Here is a 27,519-nt window from a genome sequence, read left to right on the forward strand (position 1 = left end):
TGTCATGGAGTCTTCATTGTTGTTATCTACTTTATGTGCCTCATGGCACTTTATGCAACCAATGGTGGTTTCCAATAGCTGAAAGCCTTTATTTAGGGTGCCACTTCTGTTTCAAAATTTAATGATTTTAAGGAAATTCCATATGTAAAGTTTCTTATCTCTGTATTTTACCTATCACTATCAGGCATTGTTGGTAAAAATGGGTTTACTCACATATGGATTGTAGGGTGGCGCTGAAAGGGAGCAAGGTCTGCTTCAAATACTAACTGAGATGGATGGGTTCAAAGTTTCAACATCACGGGTTTGCATTAGAACTATCCTTTAAGTTCTAGAGTAAATATAATCTAAATTTCTGTTAAAATGGTTATTTTGACAAGATTATAAGGGTTGGTTTACCATCCAGGGATGGAAGGCTGGCCATATTACAGGTATCCTGTCCTGGGAGTTGGTAGTGTTAGATTCAACATCATTATGTCTTCTGCATTAGATCTTAGTGGAGGTTCTCAATCTACCCACTTGTAGCAAAAGAGTACACTTGAAACCGGTTAAGAAGATAGTACTGAAATTCTGGAGGAGATAAAGTTGAGGTTGGCACACAGGGAAGCAGCTGTGGCTATTCTCATTAATTTGGAATGCATGTTTATATTTAGCTACCATTTTGTATTACTGTTTCTGATAAAAATTGATGAAGTTTGTGGTGGTTCATATTTTACAACTTGTTATGTTGTCATGATTTTATTTTTTTTACTAACTGTTGAGTTTGGATGAAAGTGAGAGGTGTTTCCCATCCTCTGGATGCACTTTTTGCATAACACCAAGGTCTGGAGATGCTTCACATGGAAAAGAGTTTGTTTACAAAAACTTCTAACATGTCACTAGAACTGAAACTCTTGGTGCAGTATCTCACCACTTTTCTAATGAAATCTTGTTTCTTCTATAAAAAAACACTCTTGGATATTTTCCCTTTTTTTTCTTCCTTCTGGTTTCGGTGTTTTTAGTTTGATAAGTGGTGGTAAGTGGTGAAATCTTTTTTCTTTTCTTCTCTTCTTTATAGGTATGCTTCAATTAAGGCAATAGAGAGTAAACCAAAACTTTCGAAGATCTAACACGTTGAGTCTTAGATTCGACGTATACATCTCATTGTAAAAAGTGAATTTCCTTTCCTATATGGTTCTACATCCTTGCACATGAAGATCTGATCTTTTCTCTTTTCATAGCCTTCCTTGTCATAATATCTGATCTTTTCTCCTTGTGGACTTTGCACCTGATGCAGGTGGTGACAATGGGCTATTACCTAGAGCAATCGTCACATCGTAGCTGGTTGTTATGTTGTTATTGGATTGATTTTGGTTTTTCTTTAGATGAAAGGTTGCTTAGAAGGAAAAGACTTTATGGACAAAGGTGAGATGATGAGTCAATGTCTACTTTGTTTATATTATGGGACGGACATGGTGAGACAATCTCAGCTAAGATTAGGATCAAGAATCTAATTCATATAGATCTCCCTTTGAATCATCATTTACCATGAAAATTCTAGTTGAGTGCGAAAAACATTGCTAGCTATGTCCCTTGATTGTCACTTAAACTGCAAATCATTTTTTGCAAGTGCCTGAGATCCTGATCACCTATGAATGCAATATAAGGCATATATGTGTATGCATGCAGATTTGCAGGGACTAAATAAGAAAATAAGTTAGATTGAGATTTAGGCAAAAAAAAATTTAAAAAAAATACAAACATATATGAATTTGCATTTGGCCATCACTATGGGTTTGAGTTTACTAGAACTAGATAGCTCTTATTTCACTCAAAACCTACATCAACAAAGAGGAGTTATGTTTTTTTCTTCCATTTTCTGAAGTTGTTATAGTTTTTGAGTTTACTAGAACTAGATAGCTCTGATTTTGCAGGACAATTGTTTACAAAGGTCAACTAAAGCCAGATCAGCCAGAATAAGATGAAGAAGCTTCTACCCGTCGTGGATTCTAGCTCTTCTAATTCAGGTGACCTTAAGCTTACCAAGCATTTTTTATAAACAGTTTGTATCATTGAACAAGGCCCAAATCCAATGTCTAGAATCCCAGCGCATCTTGTTTTAGTATGCTGGGATTTATGTAAGCCAACCTTTGATTGGGATACTTGTTTCCATCTTCTATCTGATCTCCGAATACCTGTGTTCTTCTTTCATCCTGTTTGAATTGAATGATCTTTGATGGTTTTTACTGATAATCTTCAATCTATTTGAGCGATTTCAAGCTGTGACTGGTTAGATACTAGTTCTTGAAACCTATCTTGACTGATTGATTTTTCTTATACTTCTTTATTATCTGATCTTATAATACTTCTGTTTGAATAATTTCTTTTTAAAAATAATCATTTATTCGATTCACCGCACCGATTTTTAGCTGCAAACGATCTTAATTATTGTCCTTTGAAACTGAATCCAAGAGAATCAATTGACAGAAGCATTTCAAAGCATCAGAGTTTTCTTGATTTCCGTTCTTGTAAACAGAATTTCAAAAACCATTTGCCAGCAATTAGTGGCTTCTTTGTTAATAGTTTGATTTTAGCTATAACGAATTTTCAAAAAGGGGAATCCCCTGGTGGGTAGAGATGTTAGAGGAATCTGCACAAATGAAAAAATACCTCATCTTAGAAGTTCAAAAGTGTACTTTCAAGTTGTTAATATTTTGATTTCCTTGGAAATGGAATTTCAAAAATCTTTACAAGATTCTGCTTCTTTTCTTTTTCTTTGTTTCTTTCTTCTTCTTTTTTGTGAATTTTTTAATATATTGAGTATTAGTTGTTGATAAGCTCTATTTTTATTCAAAATCAGTAGGTTCTTTCATTTGATTTTTCTTTTTTATTTGCTCTTTTAAATTCATCGTAGACTGTTTGTTTGATTTCTTTTTGTGCAATCTCCGAGGTATATCACGCTTTTGTATGATCTCTCTTGATTTATGTATATCTTCTTACAATTTTGCGTTTCTATTTTCAGGTAAACATAGATACATATCTCGTATCAATGGCCGAATAGCACATTATGTTCACTACCAAAAAATCGAGCAAATGGCATGGACTTTGAAAGTTTTTGGTTATGGATTAAATCTGTAGTAATATTGCTATAGATTTAATCCGCAGCTAAAACCTAATTGGTTTGTGGCTAAAACATACCTCCTCACAATAACCATAATGGTGCTTAAGGGGCTCCATGGGGCCCATTAGAATATATGTGTTTGATCTAATACGTCCATCAATTCTGATATATAATTTCAGTGGATGAGCCCAAAAATTATGTAGAATAAAGGTCAAAGTGGACCACACCATAAGAAATAATAAAAATTAAATTTCTATTGTTAATATGTTGTGTGGTCTTCTTACAGCTTCAATCTAACTCATTTTTTGTATCAACACTTAAAATAATACTTTAAAATTAATGGATGGAGTGGATAAATAAAATACATCACTGTGGGCCCCACAGTCCTAAAACCCAAAGTCCAAATGGGCCATCCATCACGCACCCCTGTCAAAATGAAACGCGCCCCTGCCAAAATGAAATGCACCCCTCCCAAATCATCCGCCCTTTTCTCCCACGCGTAGCAAGCCTCCCGAAACCCATCTCTAAATCTCTCTCTCCATCTCTCTCCCGCACTCAGCCTCTCTCTTTCCCTCACCCTCTCTCGATCTCCCGCTCTCCCTGTCTCTTGGCTGCATTCCCCTCTCTAGTTCCCAACCTCTCTCTCTCTCTCTCTCGCTAGGGTTTTCAAAACCCCCTTTCGCCGCGAGGAGAAGAAGAAGGATAAGGAGAAGAAGAAGAAGGAGAAGGAGAAATCTGTTTCTGAAATCTAAAATTTCCTTTCGCCGCAAACGGTTAGTCTCTCTCTCTCTCTGTTTTTGAAATTTGTTGCGTTGAGAAGGAGAAATCTTTATCCATCATATCCTTTCAACGACTCCACATGTTTTCACAACAGGTATACCAATGGCTGCTGAGTTGAGTTTCGCCTTTTCTTCTAAAAATCACCCATGGCTTCTTTGCCAAACATTTAAATTGATAAAACATGTTGGTGTGGATGTTACAGTTCTGGGTTGCAGAATACTCGTGAAAGTGCAGAAGACATATTGGCAACATTAGCAACCATTACGACTGAGTTGGATGTTGGGGTCCTATATTGTGGCCTAGACCAGGGAAACAAACATTGCCTAGTTTCAGTGGTATGTTCAGATGAAACTTATAATTTACTTCCGTTCAGGTATTGATCTTTTATTTTGCATTTTTTACTGCAATTAACAAAGATTTATGTTAATTTGTATTTGGGTAATAATTATCGGCCCCATGCTGAGATGAACTGAAACATGCTTCTCTTCGTCAATCCTGTTCTCAGCAATCTTGTGTAGAACACCTACCTTAGGATGGCTAGCATCACCTCTTTTGCTCCTTGGGTGAATGCTAATTATGCTAAACACCAGTGCCCTACTTGTACCAGTGTGGCATGTCTGAGAGATGTTGTACATTCATCAGGGTTAACTCCTGCTTGGGTGTAATTCTAGCCTAAAGCAGGTTGGTGATGAATTGATCCACTCATCAAGTGTGCCTGATAGAAAATTACATACCATACAGAGAATACAAACAACGAGATGACGATACAGAATGTACAAATCATTAGGTAGAAGGCAAAGCATATACAATACCAATGAAAGAATAAGATAGATTTCACAAAAACCAAAACCATAAAAATTAGTTCAGTCCCCTTGAATAGCTTCACTCCATTCCATCTCTGTCTCTCTCAATCATTCATATGTTGTTTTTCCTCTTTTCTCTTCACTAATTTTAAATGGTCAAATGGAAGTATAGGCCTTATGAATGCTGAATATTACTGGAAAATCCTTCATTTGTTAAGATAACATTCTGCTCTATCCTTAATGATACAGATACTAATCAAACTTTTGCTTTGGATATAAACTAGTGATGCAAGATTCTGATCGTAAAATGGCATCTAAAATGTTGTTTCATCTTTATCTAAAAGGGTTTCCTCTAGGGGAGGATATAGAATTCAGGGTGGCTGGTAGGGGGTACCTAGCGAACTGTTGGTCGGCACCTAACATTCCAAAAGCAGCTCCTGCAGTTCCAAAGCCTCCAATACCTTGGTGACTGCAATGTTGCCACCCATAAAAAAAGAGGTTAGAATATCTTGTGAGTCATATGAGTTCATACATGCATGCACCAATCTACACAATATAACCAGGCTAGCAGGCTTGACCAGTTTAAATGTAACCAGCCAGTCCAATGGCTCTGTTCAAGCCTCTTTTTTTGGCATTTTTTTTTGTTAGAGAATTTTTTTTTAGCAATGTAGAATAAATAAATAAACAGCACATTCAAATCACTCATTGGCATAATTGGTGTCCTATGTGGAATCTTGCCCTTGATTTTGGGCAGAAAATTAGGTTATTATAAACAGGCCAAAAGCAGTAATTGGCGATCATGCTTTCATGGCTTAGAGGATATCTATAAAGAGTCATGAAGTCTTTTGGCTTCAAATGTTGATTATTGTATTTTAGTTAGTACCTACATTTTCTATGAGGTTCCGGTATTCAGACCTGAGCCGGTTCAATACCATGAGGCTGATTCAGCCCTGAATTGGGTGGGTCCCAACTCATCTCAGGAACAACCAGTTCATCCAAGTCACCAGGTCTTTTAACCATGGTATTCAGGGTTTCAGCTAGTTCAACATTGGAATATTATTTATATCATGGGGAGGGAATCCCATATGCCCATGTCATGCGAGAATGCTAAATGAGATTTTCCTACTTGATTATCTTTGATCAAAGCACTGATTGGGCATTGGTGTCTCCAACGTGAATCTCCCCAAAAATAGACCATGTTAAAGCATATCCAAAATTTGTTTATATTCTTAGATATAATGCATCATTCCCTTTCTTTTCATTATTCAGTGGGCAGTCTTGGTGTTCATGAAATTAGTACCAATGTACATTTTCCCTATTACATAGCTCTATTCCAACAATTGAATCAGATATAGGTGATTGACCCTGGGTAATCAATAGTACATTCTCAATATTTGTAATAAAGTAGGTAATTTTGAGATTGGAAGAATTGTATGATCCTCGATCCAAGCATATGCACGGTATTCCCACCTAGTGGGAGTCATGGTTCAATGATCCAGACTATTAGTTTGTTGGGCCCCATTTGCAGGTTATAGCATTTTTGTACACTAGTATGCGAGGTATTGATTTAGGATTAAGAACTACACTTATAGTTATGGGATGTGATTGTAGGATGTGCATTTCATATGCTTTGTTTCTCTGCATCATTATTCTAGTAGGGTCTCACAACTTTCACCCTTCTCTTTTTCTAACTCTATGAAAATAGTGAGAGTTTGATTTGGTTGGCTATCTTCCCTTGAAATGGACTTTTACAACTTTTCATCTTTGCATTTCATTTTAGACTTTTTATTTTATTAATTTATTTATTTTTATGAGTGATTGCTATTATTATTGCTTTATAAGTTGGTTGATTTTTTTCGAAGATGCTATATCAACGGATAACGACTAATCTACTACAGGTTCAAGAGTTGAATGGACAGCAAGTGGTTTTCATCTGAATAGTGATGGATAGATGGATGGCAATACAGATGAATGGCCATGAATGTAGATGAATGGCTAGCAGATGAATAGCTAATAATTTAGATGGATGGAGGATCATAAAAGTGGCCTAAATGGCTATGATTTGGACTGAAGATGTAACGTCTTAGAAAAATCCATACAAAGACCTGAGTACCACCTCAAGTAAAAATCATAAAGGACTGAATCCTTTAGAAATTAGACAAAAATTAATTAAGTACTATAACGCCCTGAAATTTGGGGGTCGAGCATAACTCAGCTCCCGAGTTCCAAAACATCACTTATGCAACATATGTAATGATGGATGTATGTTGTCTGTATGAGTGCATAAAACATGGAATAGATTAAGCCAAACTGCAAACATAATCCAAGGATAATTAAAAAATGCAAGCGGAAGACTTAAAGAAATATATGTGTACATGTGTAAGTCCCTGTGCTATGTATGCTCTGCCAGGTCATAATTACAAGTGTTTAACTTCAAAATACAAGTATCAAAATGAAATTCATCTATTCCAAAAGAAAACTCAGAATCCCCGTCGATCAGGACACGGCTCACATGAACCCGCTTAAGAACTGCATAATAGAAAACGCGTCCTCATCATCCTCGTACTCCTGCTCTACCTCAGGGGTCGCGTCATCATCTACATCTAAGACAGAGTCTGGTTGGTGTTGAAACACCGTCCCAGAATGTGGGAGTGAGTGATCAACTCAGTGGAATTATACAGTAAAAGTTAACATGATATCAAATCAATCAAGCAGTAATGATAAGGCAATATAATCAAACAAGTCTAAAGTACTCTTATTAATGCAAGGATGTATGTATAAATGATGCATGCCCTCGCCTGCACTCCCTCAGCGTCTTCATCTTACGTTACGCATGACAACCTCCCGCAGTGCCAACAACTCCTACGCACATGCAATGCGGTGCATGAATATGATTACCAAGTTGTTATTAGTCCTTTTCATACAGTAGGATTGGGAAGCTAAAGTACCTTCCTCATATCAATTCCCAAACAGGGATCCATTCTAGGGTTGTCAGTCCTAGGAAATCTCATACGATCATATGGTTCTAGGTCACTGCAAAGGGCTCGTCACCAATCAATGCACGCCTATCATACCTTAGTTACTACTCTAAGGCTCATCGCCTTAATGCAGTATCAAGGTATGTTCGGGGTCACTACAAAGGGCTCGTCACCAATCAATGTAGGCCGACAACACGAATATAGTGTCCCATACCACCATAATCGGCTCACGAGTCTGGTGTGCTCACTGGTCACTACGAGGAGACTCGTCACCCCAGCGTAGGCCGACAGCTCGACCACGGTGTCCCATACCACCATGCCCGGCTATAAGTCTTAGCGAATCAAGGTACAACAGTTAACGGAATTTCATCGGTAAGTTTGGTACCCTAGATTCAAACAATAGCGTCCATACATGGTGAACATACACCGGGACAATCGGGTTACTTAACGAACTCGACTAGCACGAGCGCACGTTGAGTTGAACGACATAGAGTGCATAAACACTCCATGTGGCCAAACCACTGCTGACAACCCTAATACGACTCGGGTTCGTCAAACACGTCCCTCGTGGCGAAAGCAACCTCGGCCACGAGCTCAAAGTCTGTCACCAATTTCCTGGACTATTCCATAGTCCCAAACATATTTCACTACAACAGATATTCATATCAACAATTTAGAACAGTAATGGAACAACAATTCAAATCATACAGTATGTGAGCATTTGAAGAATATCAACTTAACATGGATTTCAACATAAGTAGTGCTTGAACTTAAATAACAGAGAATGTAAATTAAATATAGGAAATCATACACACCAATAGGAGAGTTGAGGATCTCTTCTCAACGCCCGAATATAGGATAATATATTACACATTAGACCATTCAGACATTTCTACAAATACTTAGACTACATATTCCAACATACATGACGTATGTTGGTGATAACACACATTTGGACAATTCCTTTTACCAAGGAGTTGACACACATACAACTAGTACACGTACACGACAATTAATCATGGCAAACACATGTTCGTATTAATACGTATACGATACTTTCTACATACACATAGAATACGCAAATCTCAACATAATTCATATATATCAGGAACGCAATATAAACATCGCATTTGGCATGTGAAATTACACCCACAATAATAATAAATCATTATCTGACATTGAAAGCCTTGAAAACCATAACCTATACGAATATAGTCTGCACCTTAAACCAGAAAAAGTGCACCGATCTAATTCAGACGATAAGTCTTCGTCAACGGCGACTAGATAACCTAAGGCATAAGTAGAAATGAGCTACATTGACACATAGACTATTCTAAGCTCTAAAACAGATTAGGGTTTGATTAACTTACCCAAGAATGAACTTAGAATCACCGGAATAACGATTCAGAAGTGATGGTTTAAGGATGCAGAGCAATAAGAAAGAATCTCAAATGATTCACCAACTTCTCTCTCACTTTCTCTCTTTTCTTCTCTCTCTTAGCTAGGGTTTAGGAAATTCGTATGGAATAGAGAGTGAGGGTTTTAAGGTCTTTATATAGGCCTAATATTGATGAAAATAGCCCCAGGGCCAAGGTATACTTAGGTTATAACCAAATCAGGCCTCTCTCGATCCAACGAAGCACTTCCAGTGGTCCTTTCTCCACGCGCGGTCAGACTTAAGCTCACTGACCATAGATCTAGGTCAGACTGAGTTTTCGTACCGATCGAATTTACAGATCAGCCGTGGCGGACCAATCTCAATTCAACGGTCACCGAAACTCGATCAGGTCCACAAGCACTATGACATGCCTGGGCCATCTTTCCTAATCCGAGGGTGAAATTGGGTCAGAATCCAACAGTCAGATTGCTTAAAATTGTCGCGCAAGCGACACGACTCAGATTTCATAAAATCATATTTAATTTCTCACCGTTCTCACACTCTTTACTCCGGACTCAAATAAATCGACCCAGGACATCATCTGGACTTGATTTCTGAGGTGATGGTCAAGCCCAATAAGGTGACCATAACTGCCTAAGATCATCACTATCAAACTTTCGAAGCGCGGTCCAGGTCCGATCCAAAGATTCCAAATATTCCCGAGAGCAACTGGATTTAGCATTAAATCCCAAATTTCAGGGTAACATAGCGCTAATGATTCTATAGGTTTTGAGTCTTGCAGATCAAATTTAAAGTGATTGATGCTAATTTCACAAGCAATCGAGTTTAGCGCTAATTAACCCACATATAACTTCTCAAGAATTTGAGGTAGTACTCGGGTCTTAGCATGAAATTTTTTGGGTCATTACAAGTACTAAGCTAAATTAATTAGTAGATTAGCTTGAATCACTTTCTATATGATCTGTAAGACCTAAAACCAGCAGAATCGCTAACTCTACATTTCCTAAAAACCTAGGATTAATCACAAAACTCAGTTGCTCTCAGGAGCACATTGAAACTTCATATCGGACCTGAACCGCGCGTCGAAAGTCCGAATAATGCGAAACTATATAGTTATGACCGCCTTATTAGGCTTGACAACCATCTCAAAAATTAAATCCAAATAGTATCCGAAAACGCACAACTTGAGCCCGGAGTGAAGTGTGTGAGAAATATGAATATCTTTAAAAAACAGACTCAAACTTAAGTGAATTAGGTCATTCGCTTGCAGGCCAAATTTAAGGTTTTAAACCATCAGATTCTGACCCAATTAAACCCTCGGATCAGGGAAATTTCCCAACATAGGTCAGTGCACTTGTGGCCCTGATCGAGTGGCGATGACCGTTGAACTGAAACTGGTCCCCCGCGGTCGATCTACAAACTCGATCAGACCGAAACTTTAACCTGGCATAGATCCATTGCCAGGGGACTTTCACCGGACCGTATGCAGGAAATGGACCTCTAGATGAGCTCCGTTGGCCCGAAACATCCACCCTTTGGCTATATCCTAAGTCTACCATGGCCCTGGGGCCATTGACATCAGTTCTGGGCCTATATAAGGGCCTTAACTCACCCCTCTCTCATTCCATACGAATTACCAAACCCTAGGGGAGAGACGAGAGAAAAGAGAAGGAGAAAGTGAGGAGAAGTGAGAGAGAGTTGGGGTTTGCTGCCGGGATTCGATCCCATCGCTCCACGTGTCGAATCATCTCTCCTGTATCACTACACTAGCGATTTTGATTACATTTTTAGGTAAGAAATCCAAACCTTAATCTGTTTTAGGTATCTAAGTAGACGAATCGATGAAATAGCCAACCTATTTCATGATTCATATAGCCGTTGTGCAGTAGTGTTTGAACTGAGTTCGATACGAGTTTATCGATGAAAGGTGCAAACTATAAATGTTTAGGGTATAGTTTTCAAGCCTTTCAATGTTAGTTAATGATTTATGACTGACTTGATTGCTATCACATATGCTTACATGCAATGTTTTCCACGTATTACATATATATATGAACTATGTTGAAATAAAAGCATTTCATGTGTTTGTTTAAATGTTTGTACGAATATGAAATTATGATTTGTGCTTGCCATAATTTTTTCTTGGTAATACATGATTTTTGTACATGTGGCAACTCCCTTGTGAAAGGATTTGCTATAATATAAGTTTTAACTAATTTATTACATGTATGTGATATGTGTAGTTTAAGGGTTTGATAAAATGCCTGAATGAAAAAATGCTTGTTGAAATGTATTTAATGAGGGTGTTGAGATAAGATTCTCAATTCCCTTGTCTATAGTTACAGTTTCCTTTATGTAACTTATCTTACTACTATGTGATTTATGGATGAAATGCCTATGTAAAATAACATGTGCACTATGTATTCGTTGAAATGCTCAAATGAGATTTATATTTAGATTGGTTATCACATGCTGCCTTGGACTATCACATGTGAATGCAATTATTTTGGAGTGTGTTTGGGGCTACGATGTAGTCCAGAAAATCAGTAATGACTTCCGATCGAGTGGCTGAATCAGTTTAGCTACCACGAACACGTTCGATGAATCCGAGTCGTACAGTGATTATCGACAGTGGTTAGGCCACAAGGAGTGTGTATGCACTCCATGTCAATTAAGTCAACGTGCACTCATACCAGTCGAGCTTGTCAAGTAACCCGATTAGCTTAATGTATGTTCACCATGTATAGACGCTACTGCTTAAATCTTAAGGTACCAACTTACTAGAGAAAAGCCCGTTTAACCTTAGTACTATGATTCGCTAAGACTCATGAGCCAGGCATGGTGGTATGGGACACCGTGGTCGAGCTATCGACCTACGGTGGGGTGACGAGCCTCCCCATAGTGACCAGTGAGTAACCCAAACTCATGAGCCAAATATGGTGACATGAGACATTGTATTCGAGCTATTGGCCTACGATCAGGTGACGAGCCTCTCATAGTGACATCTAGTATACGCTAGGACTACGCTAAGGCGACGAGCCTTTCCGTAGTGACCTCAAGTATAAACTAGGCCTGCGCTGAGATGACGAGCCTCTCCATAGTGACCTAGAACTGCCTATCGTATGTGATTAACTAGGATTGACGACCCTAGATGGATCATTGTTTGACTCAAAGATATAAAGGGAGGTACCTTAGCTTCCCAAACTTACTATATGAATAGGTCTAATTAAGAACTTAGCTAATCACATACATGCACTGCATTGCATGTGCCTTTGGCGTTGGAGTTGAGCACAGCGGGAGTGTTGCATGCACAACCGTGAGATGATGTTGCAGAGGGAGTGCAGGCGAGGGCATACATCATTAATACATATCATCCTTATGCTAACCAAAGTATTTAGGAATGCTTGTTGTATTGTTTTATCATTACTGCTCAACTGAATTGATAACATGTTAACCTTTACCTTATAACTCCATTGAGTTGATCACTCACTCCCACTCTGGGACGGTGTTTTAAAACACTGACCAGACCCTATTGTAGTTTTTGGTGATGTCGAGGCTTACGAGGCGGAGCTTGACTTCTACGATGATGAGGAGTTCTCCTACTTACAACTCTTTGGCGGGTCTATGTAGACCTAGAGTTGCATCATCAGGGCTACAGGTATATGGACTAGATGACATTACACTTCATCAATTTGTATATTTTGGAACTAAATATGTAATTATTTAATATGGTATCATGTTCATACTCAGCGGACCTACAACCACTTATATGCTTTATATACTTATCACAGTCTTCTGCTTGCGTAATCCAATTGTCTCTGGAGTATGATATACTGATTTGGTATAATCTCATTCATGTTTAATGTACTAATACAGACAACATTTAATCATCATTATCTATGTTGCATAAGTGATGCGTTGGAACTCGGGAGTTGGGCATCTGCTTGACCCTCAATTTTTAGGGCGTTACAAGTTGGTATCAGAGTATGATTTGGATTAAACTGGACCTGGGTTATGGTAACACGACACACACTGATGTACTTTGACTTAGGAGGGAGCGATGAAACGTAGAAATGATCCTAGAATCTCAAGTTTCACCCGACGGTGATCATATAACCGTTAAAGCGAAACTGACCATAGAAACGGGACCCATATGCATCTGTGATCGTGCGAGGTGATCTCAATCCTTTTCTAAACCATCAATTGATGGGTTTAGATGAGGATTCGACATTTTTCCACACTCAAATAACCCGAAGAGCGTGAATATGCGTGAGATCGGACCCGAAACGCTTCAAACGGACTCGGGGGCCCAAACGGTGCAAATCGAGGTGATCCAGAGTGGACCCTGCACACATACAGAACCCCAGGAGGGGGATGCCATCACCCCTAGGGTGATCCATCGCCCCCTGACCAGCGAATGGCCATGTCATTGCCCCAACGGCGAGGCCTCACTATCCGCGGATAGCAAGCCTGTCGGGCCATGCCAGGCCGATTGGGCCGACCGATGTACACACATGTGGGGCCCACGAAATCATGTGGGGACCCCTATTTATCCCCCATTTACTTCATTTCTCCCATTTTCACCCCTCTAAGCTTTCCAAACCTCTAAAAATTTAGTTTTTTCTCTCAAATCTTCATCCCATACTACACCTTCTTCATCTTCTTCAATACACATACACCCACCACCATTCCCTTTCAAAAATCCCATCTCCTACAACTTCCAATCCCCCCTTTCCTTCTCATTTGAGCACACAAGTTCACCATTGTGTCTCGTAAAGCCCAAAACCCATTAACCCATCTTCTCCATCAAGCTTCTTCGCTTTCATGGCTCTTTTTGAGCTAGTAGCTGCCATCTTTTCACTCTCCACATTCCTTTCCCTCATGAGAAAGAGAAGGGCATCCACCGATGAAGCCAGGCCTAGCCACCCGACCCATCCAAGGAAGGAAGTGGGTGCCAAAGCTAGCACAAGCACCGCCCGAGAGCGACGGACGAAGCAAGATCTCGATCCCCAGATTCCACTCAGAAGAGTTCTACCGGCGGGCATCGAACACGGTAAGTTTCGTGCCCATAGAGTTGTATTTGAAGCACATGTGGATGAGAAGTTGTTTGGGCTATATCCGATAATGGACCTCCTGTTGGACTCCGGGTGGGGTCCCATATTTGAAGGTAAGTCCACGCATGCGAGAACATGGTCCGAGCCTTCTATGCCCACATTCGGGATCCACTACTGTAGCCTCTACAGTTCACTATTTCTGTAGGAAGGCGAGAATCAACAGTCAATGTAGACGTGATAGCCCGAATCATGAGGATTCCATGAGAAGAGGTACACGCTAGGGAGAAGAACCTCAAGAGTATGCAAGAAAGAGATCGTCGTACACGATTCCTTTGTGGCCAACTGGTTCATTGGACGCAAGGCAATTACCTCCCATCAACGAAATTGACAGAAGATTTCCACCTGCTTCACCACAGTTTCACATATAATGTGTATCCTAGGTGGGGCAACCGTACCGAATGCACGTGTCTGATGGTAGACTTCTTATACCAAGCTAGGTAAGGAAACAAACTGTGCTTGCCTACGTATGTACTACTATAGATAGTTCAGACCGCGTGCTTTCCTAGAACAAGCATTTCACTCCCATTCGGCCGACTTATATGTAAGCTTGCTCGTGAATTCAGCTACAGACTCTGCTCAGAAAGGCTTACGCCGATCCATTTCATCAATGACACCACTCTCAACAACATGAATATTGGGCCACGACAACATCAGGCCCGACTCGATGAGAGTGAGGATGAGAAAGAAAGTGAAGAGGAAGGAAGTGATGAAGAAGGTGAAGATGAGATAAAGGAAGAAATCAAGGAAGAGGAAGAGTAAGAAGATGAAGAAGAGGAGGCCCAAGGCACTGATGAGGGCTCTCCTCCTACTACACATGAGCGCGATAGTGATCGGGCTGCTTTGGAAGCCCATTTGGCTCAGATTGAGGAGGGTCAGGTCGCCCTGCGACAGGAGGTCAATGAGACCCGGGCAAAGCTTGAAAATGAAATAAAAATTCAAGAAGGTGTCTCGCACCTTGAAGGCTATCCTGTGTTGTCTACAGGATAAGGGTGCCCTTCCTCCACCACCAGATTCTGACGACTAGTCCCATGTTGTAGTCATCTTTAGAATTTCTTTAATTTTTTGCTCCCTATGTTATAGCCTTGATAGGCTTAGTAGTAGGGTAGGTTTGATGGTGTGTTTGGTGTTTAAGGCTTTGATTAGGTTAGCTCACATGCATTTCTTGTCATGATTCATGTAAAGCTATATCTCATGTATTGTGACAAATTTTGTTAAATAAAATGCTTGCAGCTCCTTTTGCTATGAAATGTGTAGAATGCTTGAGAAATTGAGTGTTGTTATGCAAAATCTTACATGTGTTGCACCCTATGTTATATATAGGGAATGCCACATAAGGCCACACGGAGTACGGCACATCTTACACTTAGTGACTTGATTGACGGGGGACCTCCCCTCAGCGATAGCCATACGGACCCTAGTTTAGGCCTGAATTACGAGACTACGCTGGATTCTCAACTGGCCACTGGCCCCACTAATGGGCTTACACCTATTGCACCACCAGTTCCTGAGCAGAACCGTGCATCTACATCGATGCCTCACATGCCTCAGCCGGCTTCTCCCCCTTATAGGTGGAGTAGATAATGCTCCTTATGCAGCAGCAGCAGCAGCAGATTTGGACCACTATTGTTAGGGCCCTTTCCCAGAACATGAGCGTGGTTCCACCTGCACCATCTGTACACCCTGCTGAGAATGTGGGTGCTGACAACTTATTCGAGTGATTTCAGTGCTTCCGACCTTCCATTTTTGTGGGAACTCACAGACCCGAGGAGGCCAAGTATTGGCTTGACCGCATCTCTAAGATACTGAGGCAGAGCAGGTTGAGTTAGTAACATACATGTTTGAGAAGGAGGCCAGCCTCTGGTGGGATAGTATCCTACAGACGATGCCTACTGCGTAAGTATAGACATGGGAAGCCTTTGAGACTCGCTTCCATGAGAAGTATTTTCCTCTCACCTACCGTAATGAGGAGGGAGAGTTCCTTCACCTCCGACAGGGAGGGATGACAGTGGCAGAATACGAGAATTGGTTCACAGAGCTGGCCAGATATGCTCCTTTGATCCTAGCAAATGAGTCGATGAAGATGGGGCGATTTTCTGAGGGTTTGTGGCCTAAGATCTGCTCGAAGATATGTTGCATTAGCATTAACAATTATGCTGAGCTAGTGAGCATGTCCCTACGAGCTGAGCAGGATGGGGATAGGATATCCCGTACATGTGCACCTATGGTTCCTAGGCCTCGACCAGACTTGCCGAGCCGACCGTTCCTCAGCAAGAGGCCGCGAGCAGATTCTCCTCCTCAACTTACGGCTCCACCGACACAGTCGAGGTGACCTGATATATGGTGCACCTATTATAAGAGGTCGGGCCATGCAGATACATAGTGTTTCACTAGGATGAGGGATAACGGCTTTATGCCTCCTCAGAGGATCAACCGGTAGATGCCACCAGCTATCTCAGCTCCACCTCTACATTTTGTACTACCTACATAGCCTTCTTACAGGCCACTACACCTCGATCTAGGCCGCCTCAATGGCCTATGGCACCACAACCGAACCGTTCTCAACAGGCGTGAGTACATGTGCTTGCAGCTAAAGCATCTGAGTCAGCAATTATAGTGCCTTTATCCTTCAAGGTCACTACCCACACCCAAGGTACACTCGTATTTCTGTTAGTGGACACTGGGTCTACTATTTCTATGATATCATGTTCTACGATCAAGCGCTCAGGGTTGAATGCGACCCCTATGGTTAGGGTGAGAGTTATCGCGGTAGCAGGAACTTTTACAAATGCCACTAAGTTGTGCGAGGGTTGCTTGATAGATTTAGGGAGCAGAACGATATGTATTGACCTGATTGTCACCACGGTATAACATTACAATATTATCCTCTGCATGGATTGGCTTACTGAAATGAGGGTCGAGATCGACTACGAGACCCGACTGGAGATGGCACACGGACCCGAAAACTTGACCTTCACATTCCCCATTCAGGTCAGTTGCCCCTTCCGGGTCCTTTGTTATTCTATCCTATTGAAAGATCATAATGGTCCGATGCTTGGAAACACGCCCGCAGTCCAGGACTTCTGGGAAGTGTTTAAGACAATACCTGGATTACCTCCTCAACGCGAGATCAATTTTACTATCGACCTGGTGCCTGGTGCGACAACCATTTCCTTACCCACATATCACATGTCTTCATGTGAAATGGAGGAATTGAGGAGACAGATTAATGACCTGTTAGAGTCAAGTTTCATACAACCTAGCGTGTCTCCTTAGGGAGCACCCGTGCTATTTGTGAAGAAGAAAGATGGTTCGCTGTAATTGTGTATTGATTATCGTAGGTTGAACCAGGTGACAGTGAAGAACAAGTATCCGTTGCCCAGGATAGATGATCTGTTCGACCAGTTGAAAGGGGCACAATATTTCTTGAAGACTGACTTACAATTAGGGTACCACCAGTTGCGCGTCAGGGATGAGGACGTGCAAAAGACAGCATTTAGAACCAGTTTTGGACACTACGAGTTCCTTGTGATGTCATTTGGACTCACGAATGCACCGGTCATGTTCATGGATCTGATGAATCGGGTGTTTCGGTCGTATCTGTACCGATTTGTCATCGTGTTCATAGATGACATTCTGATATACTCTAAGAGTTGGGAGGATCACGAGGAGCACTTACGAGCAGTCCTTGATACTCTAAAGAAGAACCAGTTGTTCACTCAGTACAAGAAGTGTGACTTCTGGAAGGAAGAAGTCAAGTTCCTGGGACATGTGGTGTCCAAGGAAGGCATAGCTGTGGACCTTGCTAAGGTGACAGCAATTCAGGACTGGGAGCAGCCCAGTTCGGTCACTGAAGTGGAGAGTTTTCTTAGCTTGGCAGGCTACTACCATCGATTCATTAGAGACTTTTCCAAGATAGTCAGACCGTTGTCTCAGCTCACTCGGAAGGATCTTAAGTTTGCATGGAATGAGAAGGCAGAAGCAGCTTTTCAGGAACTGAAGGATAAGTTGACGTCTGCCCCTGTGCTAGTATTGCCGGAGCAAGGGGTCAAATATATAATATACACCGACGTATCTCATGTTGGTTTGGGTTGTATTCTAATGCAGAAGGACAGGGTTATCCCCTATGCATCGCGATAGTTGAGGAAACACGAGGAAAACTACCCTACACACGACTTAGATTTGGCAACCGTCATCTTTGCATTGAAGCTCTGGAGACATTACCTCTATGGAGAGGAGTTCGAGCTCTTTTGTGACCACAAGAGCCTCAGATACATATTCACACAGAGGGACTTGAATATGAGGCAATGACGGTGGATGAAAACTTTGAAAGACTTCAAGTTCTAGGTCTCCTACCATCCTGGCAAGGCCAACCTTATGGCAGACGCGGTGAGCCATAAGAAGACTATAGCATTTGCGGCTCCACTGATGATCAATGAATGGAACATGGTAGAGTTTGTGTGAGACTTTGAGCAGAAGCTTACGGTAGAGGAACCATTCGAGAGCCTCGCACACATTCCGATACAGCCACTTATCGACGACCAGATTATTGTGGCTCAAAAAGACGATGAACTATTAGTAAGGATGAGAGAGCAGGTGAGCGACAGTGAAGATTCAGAATGGAGAGTTGGTACGGATGGGGGTTTACGTTATCGTTCCGCCTATGCATCCCAAACCTTCATGACTTGAGAAAGGAAGTTCTCGAAGCTGCTCACAATTCGAAGATGATGATGCATCCTGGTAGTACGAAGATATATCGAGACATGAAGAGGTCATACTGGTGGGACAACATGAAGGCCTACATAGCAGATTATGTGTCCCATTGTCTCACGTGCCAGCAAGTCAAGGTAGAGCATTGCCGACCTCTTGGACTACTTCAGCCCATGCCCATAGCTGAATGGAAATGGGATTTCATCTCTATGGATTTCATTTCAGGGTTACCGAAGACGAGGAAAGGGCATGAGTCCATTTGGGTGATCGTGGACCGATTGACGAAATCGGCTCATTTTCTCCCTATTAGAGTCTCAAACTCAGCAGACGATTTGGCCAAGCTATACATCAAGGAGATAGTGCATCTGCATGGAGTGCCTATGGAGATCGTGTTGAACTGAGACATGCGATTCACATCTATCTTCTGGACTCCTATCTAGGAGGCAATGGGTGTGAAACTGAAGTTCAGTACTGCGTTCCACCCACAGACAGATGGGCAAACGGAATAGGTGAATCAGGTGTTGGAAGATATGCTACGGGCAGGTGTGCTCGATTTCAAAGACAGTTGGGATGACTGTCTTCCTTATGCTGAGTTCTCCTATGACAACAGCTTTCAGGAGAGTATTGATATCGCCCCCTACGAAGCACTGTATGGGCGCCCATGTAGAGCACCACATTACTAGGCAGAGGTTGGCGAGAAGAGTTTGATTGGCCCCGAGTTAGTGTAGGCAACCTCAGAGAAGTTCGACGTTATCAGGCGTCAACTTCTGGCAGCACAGAGCAGACAGAAGAGCTACGCCGATACGAGACAGCGACCGCTAGAGTTTGAGGTTGGGGAACATGTGTTTCTCAAGGTTTCCCTCATCAAGGGTGTCCTTTGATTTGGCAAGAAGGGGAAGCTCACGCCACGTTTCATTGGCCTATTCCAGATACTAGACTGAGTGGGTGTGGTTGCGTACCACCTTGCTTTGCCCACACCACTCGTAGGCGTGCATAACGTATTTCATGTATTGATGCTGAAGAAATACGTTCCTCACCCTTCCCACATTATCAAATGGGAACAGGTATATTTGAGTGAGGATACTACTTATGTACTGCGACTGACACGTATTCTAGACCGGAAGGAACAGGTGCTGCGCAATAAGGCTATCCCGCTTGTGAAGGTGCTATGGACACATCACACTGAGGAAGAGGCTACTTGGGAAACAGAAGCCGATGTCCAAAAGAACTACCCTCAGATTCTCGAGGAGTACAAAAAGGTACTAATTTCGAGGATAAAATTTTTCTTTAAGGGGGTAGATTGTAACATCTTGGAAAAATCCGTACAAAGACCCAAGTACCAGCTCAAGCAAAAATCACTAAGGACTGAATCATTTAGAAATTAGATGAAAATTAATTAAGTACTACGCTGAATTAACTAGTAGATTAGCTCAAATCACTTTTTATACGATCTGTAAGACCCAAAACTAGCAGAATCGCTAATTCTACATTTCTTTAAAACCTAGGATCAATCTCAAAACCCAGTTGCTCTCGGGAGCACATTGAAATTTCGTATCAGACCTGGACCGCACGTTAAAAGTCCGATTAACGTGAAACTATACAGTTATGACTGCCTAATTGGGCTTGACAACCATCTCGGAAATTAAATCCAAATAGTATTCAAAAACATACAACTTGAGCCCAGAGTGAAGTGTGTGGGAAACGTGAATATCTTTAGAAAACAGACTCAAACTTAAGTGAATTGGGTCGTTCGCTTGCAGGCCAAATTTAAGGTTTCAAACCATTAGATTCTGACCCAACTACACCGTCGGATCAAGGAAATTTCCCAACACAGATCAGTGTACTTGTGGCCCTGATCGAGTGGCGATGACCGTTAAACTGAAACAGGTCCCCCGCTGTCGATCAACAAACCCGATTAGACCGAAACTTTAACCTGCCGTAGATCCATCGCCAGGGGACTTTCACTAGACCATATATAGGAAATGGACCTCTATATGAGCTCTGTTGGCCCGAAACAGCCACCCTATGGCTATATCCTAAGTATACCATAGCCCTGGGCCACTGACATCAGTTCTGGGCCTATATAAGGGCCTTAACCCACCCCTCTCTCATTCCATACGAATTACCAAACCCTAGGGAAGAGAATAGAGAAAAGAGAAGGAGAAAGTGAGGAGAAGTGAGAGAGAGTTGGGGTTTACTGCCAGGATTCGATCCCATCGCTCCACGTGCCAAATCATCCCTCCTGTATTGCTACACCGGTGATTTTGATTCCATTTTTAGGTAAGAAATCCAAACCCTAATCTGTTTTAGGTATCTAAGTAGATGAATCGATAGAATAGCTAGCCTATTTCATGATTCTGGTAGCCGTTGTGCCGTAAACGAAGGCATAGTGTTCGAACTGAGTTCGATACAAGTTTACCGACGAAAGGTATAAACATTTAGGTTATGGTTTTCAAGGCTTTCAATGCCAGTTAATGATTTGTGACTGACTTGATTGCTATCACATATGCTTAGATGCGATGTTTTTCGCGTATTACATATATATATGAACTATGTTGAAATAAATGCATTCCATGTGTTTGTTTAAATGTTTGTACGAATATGAAATTATGATTTGTGCTTGCCATGATTGTTACTTAGGAATACATGATTATTGTACATGTGGCAACTCCCTTGTGAAAGGATTTGCTATAATATACATTTTAACTAATTTATTACATGTATGTGATATGTGTAGTCTAAGTGTTTGATAAAATGCCTGAATGAGAAAATGCTTGTTAAAATGTATTTAATGAGGGTGTTGAGATAAGATTCTCAATTCCCTTGTCTATAGTTATAGTTTCCTTCATGTAACTTATCTTCCTATTACGTGATTTATGGATGAAATGCCTATGTATAATAACATGTGCATTATGTGTTCGTTGAAATGCTCAAATGAGATTTATATTTAGATTGGTTATCACATGTTGCCTTGGACTATCACATGTGAATGCAATTGTTTTGGAGTGTGATTGGGGCTACAATGTAGTCCAGGCAATCGGTAACGACTTTTGATCGAGTGGCTGAATCAGTTTAGCTACCATGGACACGTCGATGACTCCAAGTCGTACGGTGATTATTGACAGTGGTTAGGCTACAAAGAGTGTGTATGCGCTCTATGTCGATTAAGTCAATGTGCGCTCGTACCAGTCGAGCTTGTCAAGTAACCCGATTGGCCTAATGTATATTCACCATGTATGAACTCTACTGCTTGAATCTAAGGTACTAACTTACCAATGAAAATCCCTTTTAACCTTGGTACTACGATCTACCAAGACTCATGAGCCGGGCATGGTGGTATGGGAAACCGTGGTCGAGCTGTCGGCATATGATGGGGTGACGAGCCTCCCTTTAGTGACTAGTGAGCAACCTAAACTCGTGAGCCGAATACAGTGGTATGGGACACTATATTCGACCTTTTAGCCTACAATCAGGTGACAAGCCTCTCGTAGTGACCTCGAGTATACGCTAGGACTACGCTAAGGTGACGAGCCTTTCCGTAGTGACCTCGAGTATAAACTAAGCCTGCGCTGAGGTGACAAGCCTCTCCGTAGCGACCTAAAACTGCCTATTATATGTGATTAACTAGGATTGACGACCCTAGATGGATCATTGTTTGGGTTAATGATATAAAGGGAGGTACCTTAGCTTCTCAAACTTGCTGTATAAATAGGTCTAATTAAGAACTTAGCTAATCACGTACATGCACCGCATTGCATGTGCCTTTGGCATTGGAGTTGAGCACAATGGGAGTGTTGCATGCACGACCGTGAGATGATGTCACAGAGGGAGTGCAAGCGAGGGCATACATCATTAATACATATCATCGTTGCATTAACCAGAGTATTTAGGAATGCTTGTTGTATTGCTTTATCATTACTACTTGACTAAATTGATAACATGTTAACCTTTGCCTTATAGCTCCACTGAGTTGATCACTCACTCCCACTCTGGGATGGTGTTTTAAAACACCAACCAGACTCCGTTCTAGTTTCAGGTGATGTCAAGGCTTACGAGGCAAAGCCTGACTTCTACGACGATGAGGAGCAGTTCTCCTACTTGCAACTCTCTGGCAAGTCTATGTAGACCTGGAGTTGCATCACCAGGGCTATAGGGATATGGACTAGATGACATTACACTTCATCAATTTATATATTTTGGAACTAAACATGTAATTATTTAACCTGGTATCATGTTCATACTCTGGGGACCTACAACCACTTATATGCTTTATATATTATCACAATCTTCCGCTTGCGTAATCCAATTGTCTCTGGAGTATAATATGCTAATTTAGTATAATCTCATTCATATTTAATGCACTAATACGGACAACATTTAATCATCATTATCTATGTTGCATAAGTGATGCGTTGGAACTCGGGAGTTGGGCATCTACTCGACCCTCGAATTTTGGGGCGTTACAGAAGAATGGCTAGCAATCTCAACTATAAATGGACAATAATTTGGGATGTAAAATGAACAGCATGCTGGTGTTAAATAACCTACGATCTGGTAGTGGAAACAAGCAAGAATCTAGACGTGAGTTAAGGTCTAGATTTGGATGAAGACAGAGCTTAGATCTGGACATTAACTCAACTCAAATAAGAGCTCTTAACTGAGCTTAGATCGGGCCATTATCTGAGCTTAGATCAGATCTGCAAATGATGGGAAGCCTATGCAATTTGTGTCAGCAATGTACTCTCTTCTTCTCTATGGGATTCACCTAATCATTTTCTTTAGTTTCTCTTTCATGCGATACATGCCATTTCAATTAAAGATAATATGGTTTGCTAAATCTATTTCAGGCATATGAATCACTAAAGAATGAGTGGAGAATTGTGAAATCTGAATGTTTGAACTTTTTAACTATCAATATGCAAAAGGTTGTCCCTCCTGGAAGACTTTTCAATGATTTAGATTATAGTAAATGATTTCCTTAGTCAAGGAAGGTTTCTGGATTATCTTTTGTTTGTTCATGCCATTTGATATGGTAATTGCAAGGTCTGAACAAAAATGCTAGGGGCCTGTTGTGATGTTTTTGCAGATGTGTCTCCCACACCATCAGTTGATCAGCCTGATTGATAGTTCAGATCATCTACATTTGGCTGGACATGATATATATCTTGGATGTTTTATTCTCAGGGCTGTCAATTGGCTAAGCTTAGGCTCGCTAGGAAAAATGGAAATTTTGAATAGGCCCAGGTTGACAGACCCAGCCCAAATAATTCAAAATTTGGGTCGAAGCCAATCCCTAGCCAGGCCTCTTAATGGTCCTAATTATTCATGTGCCAGGTCTACATGTGTTGCCACGTCTAGATGCATGTGGCCTTAGGAAAGTTCTATTCATTTAACCTTTACTGATTATCTTCTTTCCATATTGAGTAGTATATTAAATGAAATTCATCACCTGACATTGCATTTCATTTGTTGTTAGAATCATGCAAATTCCTTGTTCCTTTATTCATTTTAACATGTTTTCTCATGTGCAAGAACTGTTGAGGATTGCATCTTTGCAACATCTGAAAGGATTGCTTAAGATAGTTCATTTCACTGCTAAGATGGGATTCTTGACTGTAATGCTTTCTGTTTTTAAGCACAAACCTGAGGTAGGAAACCATATGCTTTTTTTTCCTATTTTGTTACACAAATGAGAAATTATACAAATTCTAATAAGTTAGAACATGAATAGTGTCCCAATGAGTAATTGAATTCCTGAGAGTAGTACTCTTGATATGAATATTAAGATAATTGCAATTGGGTCATGAAAACTAATTGTTTCAGTTCAATGTAATAGGCATTGAACCATAGCCTTTGATGGGTTTCTAGAGCACACAACTAACCACAAAGTATTTTTCACAGGCAGAGAATAAAGACACCATCAAATCACAAGATCAGGTTTTCATAAGAGACCTTATAACACTTCACAACAGGTACATGGGCTACATAAAAAACAATTTTATTAACCATGCTCTCTTCCACAAAGTCAATTTTTGGGCTTTCAGAGTTCTCTCTCTCTCTCTCTCTCTCTCTCTCTCTCTCTCTCTCTCTCTCTCTCTCTCTCGACTTTTTCTTTTTCTGATCAGGTTGGGTTGGGGTTGTCAAGATCCAGTTTTGGTTGAGCAAATTCAGGTTGGTTTAGGTTGGGTTGGGAACAATCACATGTATTTGGGTCGAGTTGGCTTAGCTTGAGTGTAGAATGGAGGATTGTAATTGATTCATTATTGAATGAATGAATGAATGATTGTAATTGAATGAATGAATGATTATGCAGGTGGTAATTGAATGAATGAATGATTATAAAAAAAAATTAATGTAGGGAATAGCTACGGATATTGACCGTAGCTGGTAATCTGACAACCGTAGTTGTTATTAAATTCAGCATATTGCTACGGATCCAACACTACTTTTAGCTACCAATAATATCCGTAGCCTTATGTACTTTTGGCTACAGAAATAGGCATTACAGATTATATCCGTAGCTATTGGAATCTATGGCTACGGATTAAATCCGTAGCTATAGGTTTTCGACCTATTGGCTTAGCACCTACACGACGGCCGTGCTACAGATGAAAACCGTAGTTATTGTTCTACAGCTACGGATTAAATCCGTAGCCTTTTCTCATTTTTCTGGTAGTGGTTGCTTCTCTTTGTATTTCTATTTGGACAGTACTATTTTCTGAAACATCTGCAATCACTGATCCTTTGCATGGTAATTTAAATATTTTTATTGCTTCTCCTTTTATTGATTGTATTTTATTTTTGAGTGAAAGTTTTAACAGATCATTTGGGAGAATATACTGACTTGGAAGGGTTAAAGACTTTAACACCCTCACTCAGATGAATATGTGGGCTGTTTTTGTATTTGTCCTCAATAGCCTATTTCCAGGCCATAGAATGAAGGTCTAGAACTTAGGATTTGGCAACTGTGGTTCCAGATCTTGAACCAGCAGGAATCGATCTTCTTTCTAAAATGCTTTGCTTCGAACCAAGCAGAAGAATCACAGCCCAGAATACACTCGATCATGAATATTTCGAGGATCTTGGGTTGGTACCATGACTCTCTCTCTCTCTCTCTCTCTCTCTCTCTCTGTATTATATACCTCATGGGTTTGAATGTGTGATTTTGTTTTCATTTTTCGGTTGTGGTTTCTGAACTGGTTTAAATGAGAACCAGTGCTTGGGTTTTGCCTCAGTTCAGATTACTTAGGGGAGGGAATTCTTTTCTTGAGGAAGATACTGTACAACTTCCATATTAAGATTGCTTTAAGTGAAACTTCTCTACTTTCATGCTTCATGAAATGGAATACTTATCATGCTTTCCAAAAAAAAAAAAAGACAAATAAAACAACATTTGTAGAAACTAAAATGTCAGAGAATACTGTGCATAATAATGGTTAAAGACCAAATGAAATTCTCACACTTTCTTTTTCTTAGTACAGAAATTCTAACACTTCCACTCAGCAGATCAAATGGAATTCCTAAGTTACCCCTTCTCTTTTCTCATTGCAGGACTTTTACATCTCCCTGAACTTCCCACCCCAACTCACTGGATGGTATTTTGTTGGTGGTGACCCCTATAAAGAAAGCTGGGAAGGAATCAAATGCTCTGGAGATGCCATTCATTCCATGTAACGCATAACCTTTTGTTCTTATCTTTGTCCTCAATTTCTCTTATTGTACAAACTGTTTTTACTATCGAAAAACAGTAGAAGCCATCAAGGGTGGTGGAGGCTTAGTTCGCATTGGGGCCACAGGAACAATTGACTCCTTAATGACCAGGAAATTGAATCCATGATGAAAAAAAATGTCACAAACATCAACTTCCTCAAGACGGAGACCTCCAACAGTCTCAATCTCAGTGCCCTATGGTGCAATTCCCAAAAAAAAACACAACTAAGGAAAAATTCTCTAAATGAAGCCAGCAGCAGCGGTAGGAGCAGCAATGACAGAAATCCTGGATGTACAGCAGCAGCAGCAATGGCAGTTTGTTTGTTTTGAAAACTTTAAATAGACCATTAATTGTTTTGTTGGTATTGTGCTAATTGTTGTCTTGATGGATGTTAAATGGGTGAAACATGCATAGGTTCAATCACTATTTGATTATAATATTGTTAACTTTTGTTGATAGAAACTAGATTTAACCTCGGTTATTGATAAATTGTTAAAAATTGAATTTAGCCTCAGTTGATGCCAACAAAGGCTAAATCTATCTTTAGTCTCAGTTTTGCCTCAGTTACCTAAACTGAGACTACAACTCCCGTGGCTAAAGGCTTTAGCCTCGGTTGTTGAGAACCGAGGTTAAAAATAAATTTAGCTTCAATTGGAGGCAACTGAGGCTAAATTTTGGAGTTAGTCTCAGTTGGAAATAATGGAGGCTAAATTTTTGATTTAGCCTCATCTCAAGAAAACTGAAGCTAAAAAGGTTCTTTTAGTTTCACTTGAAGAACCGAGGCTATAAAAGTCATTTTAGCCTCGGTTGCTAAAACTGAGGCTAAAGCCTTTACCCACGGGGGTTTCAACCTCGGTTTGGATAACTGAGGCTAAAGGCTTTAGCCTCATTTTTTAACCTTTTTAGCCATAGTTTTGAACCGAGGCTAAA

At 40.7% G+C, this 27,519-nt stretch overlaps 1 long non-coding RNA gene across 1 annotated transcript; it reads left to right on the forward strand.

Annotated features, from left to right (window-relative positions):
- Nucleotides 1–1,689: 1,689 nt before the first annotated feature.
- LOC131246187 (uncharacterized) lies at nt 1,690–27,061 on the forward strand. The gene is made up of 2 exons (XR_009171230.1): nt 1,690–2,003; nt 26,430–27,061. It is a non-coding gene; the product is annotated as an uncharacterized LOC131246187 (long non-coding RNA).
- Nucleotides 27,062–27,519: the final 458 nt, after the last annotated feature.

This window comes from Magnolia sinica, chromosome 5 (assembly GCF_029962835.1).
Source record: "Magnolia sinica isolate HGM2019 chromosome 5, MsV1, whole genome shotgun sequence".
Classification (NCBI taxonomy): domain Eukaryota; kingdom Viridiplantae; phylum Streptophyta; class Magnoliopsida; order Magnoliales; family Magnoliaceae; genus Magnolia; species Magnolia sinica.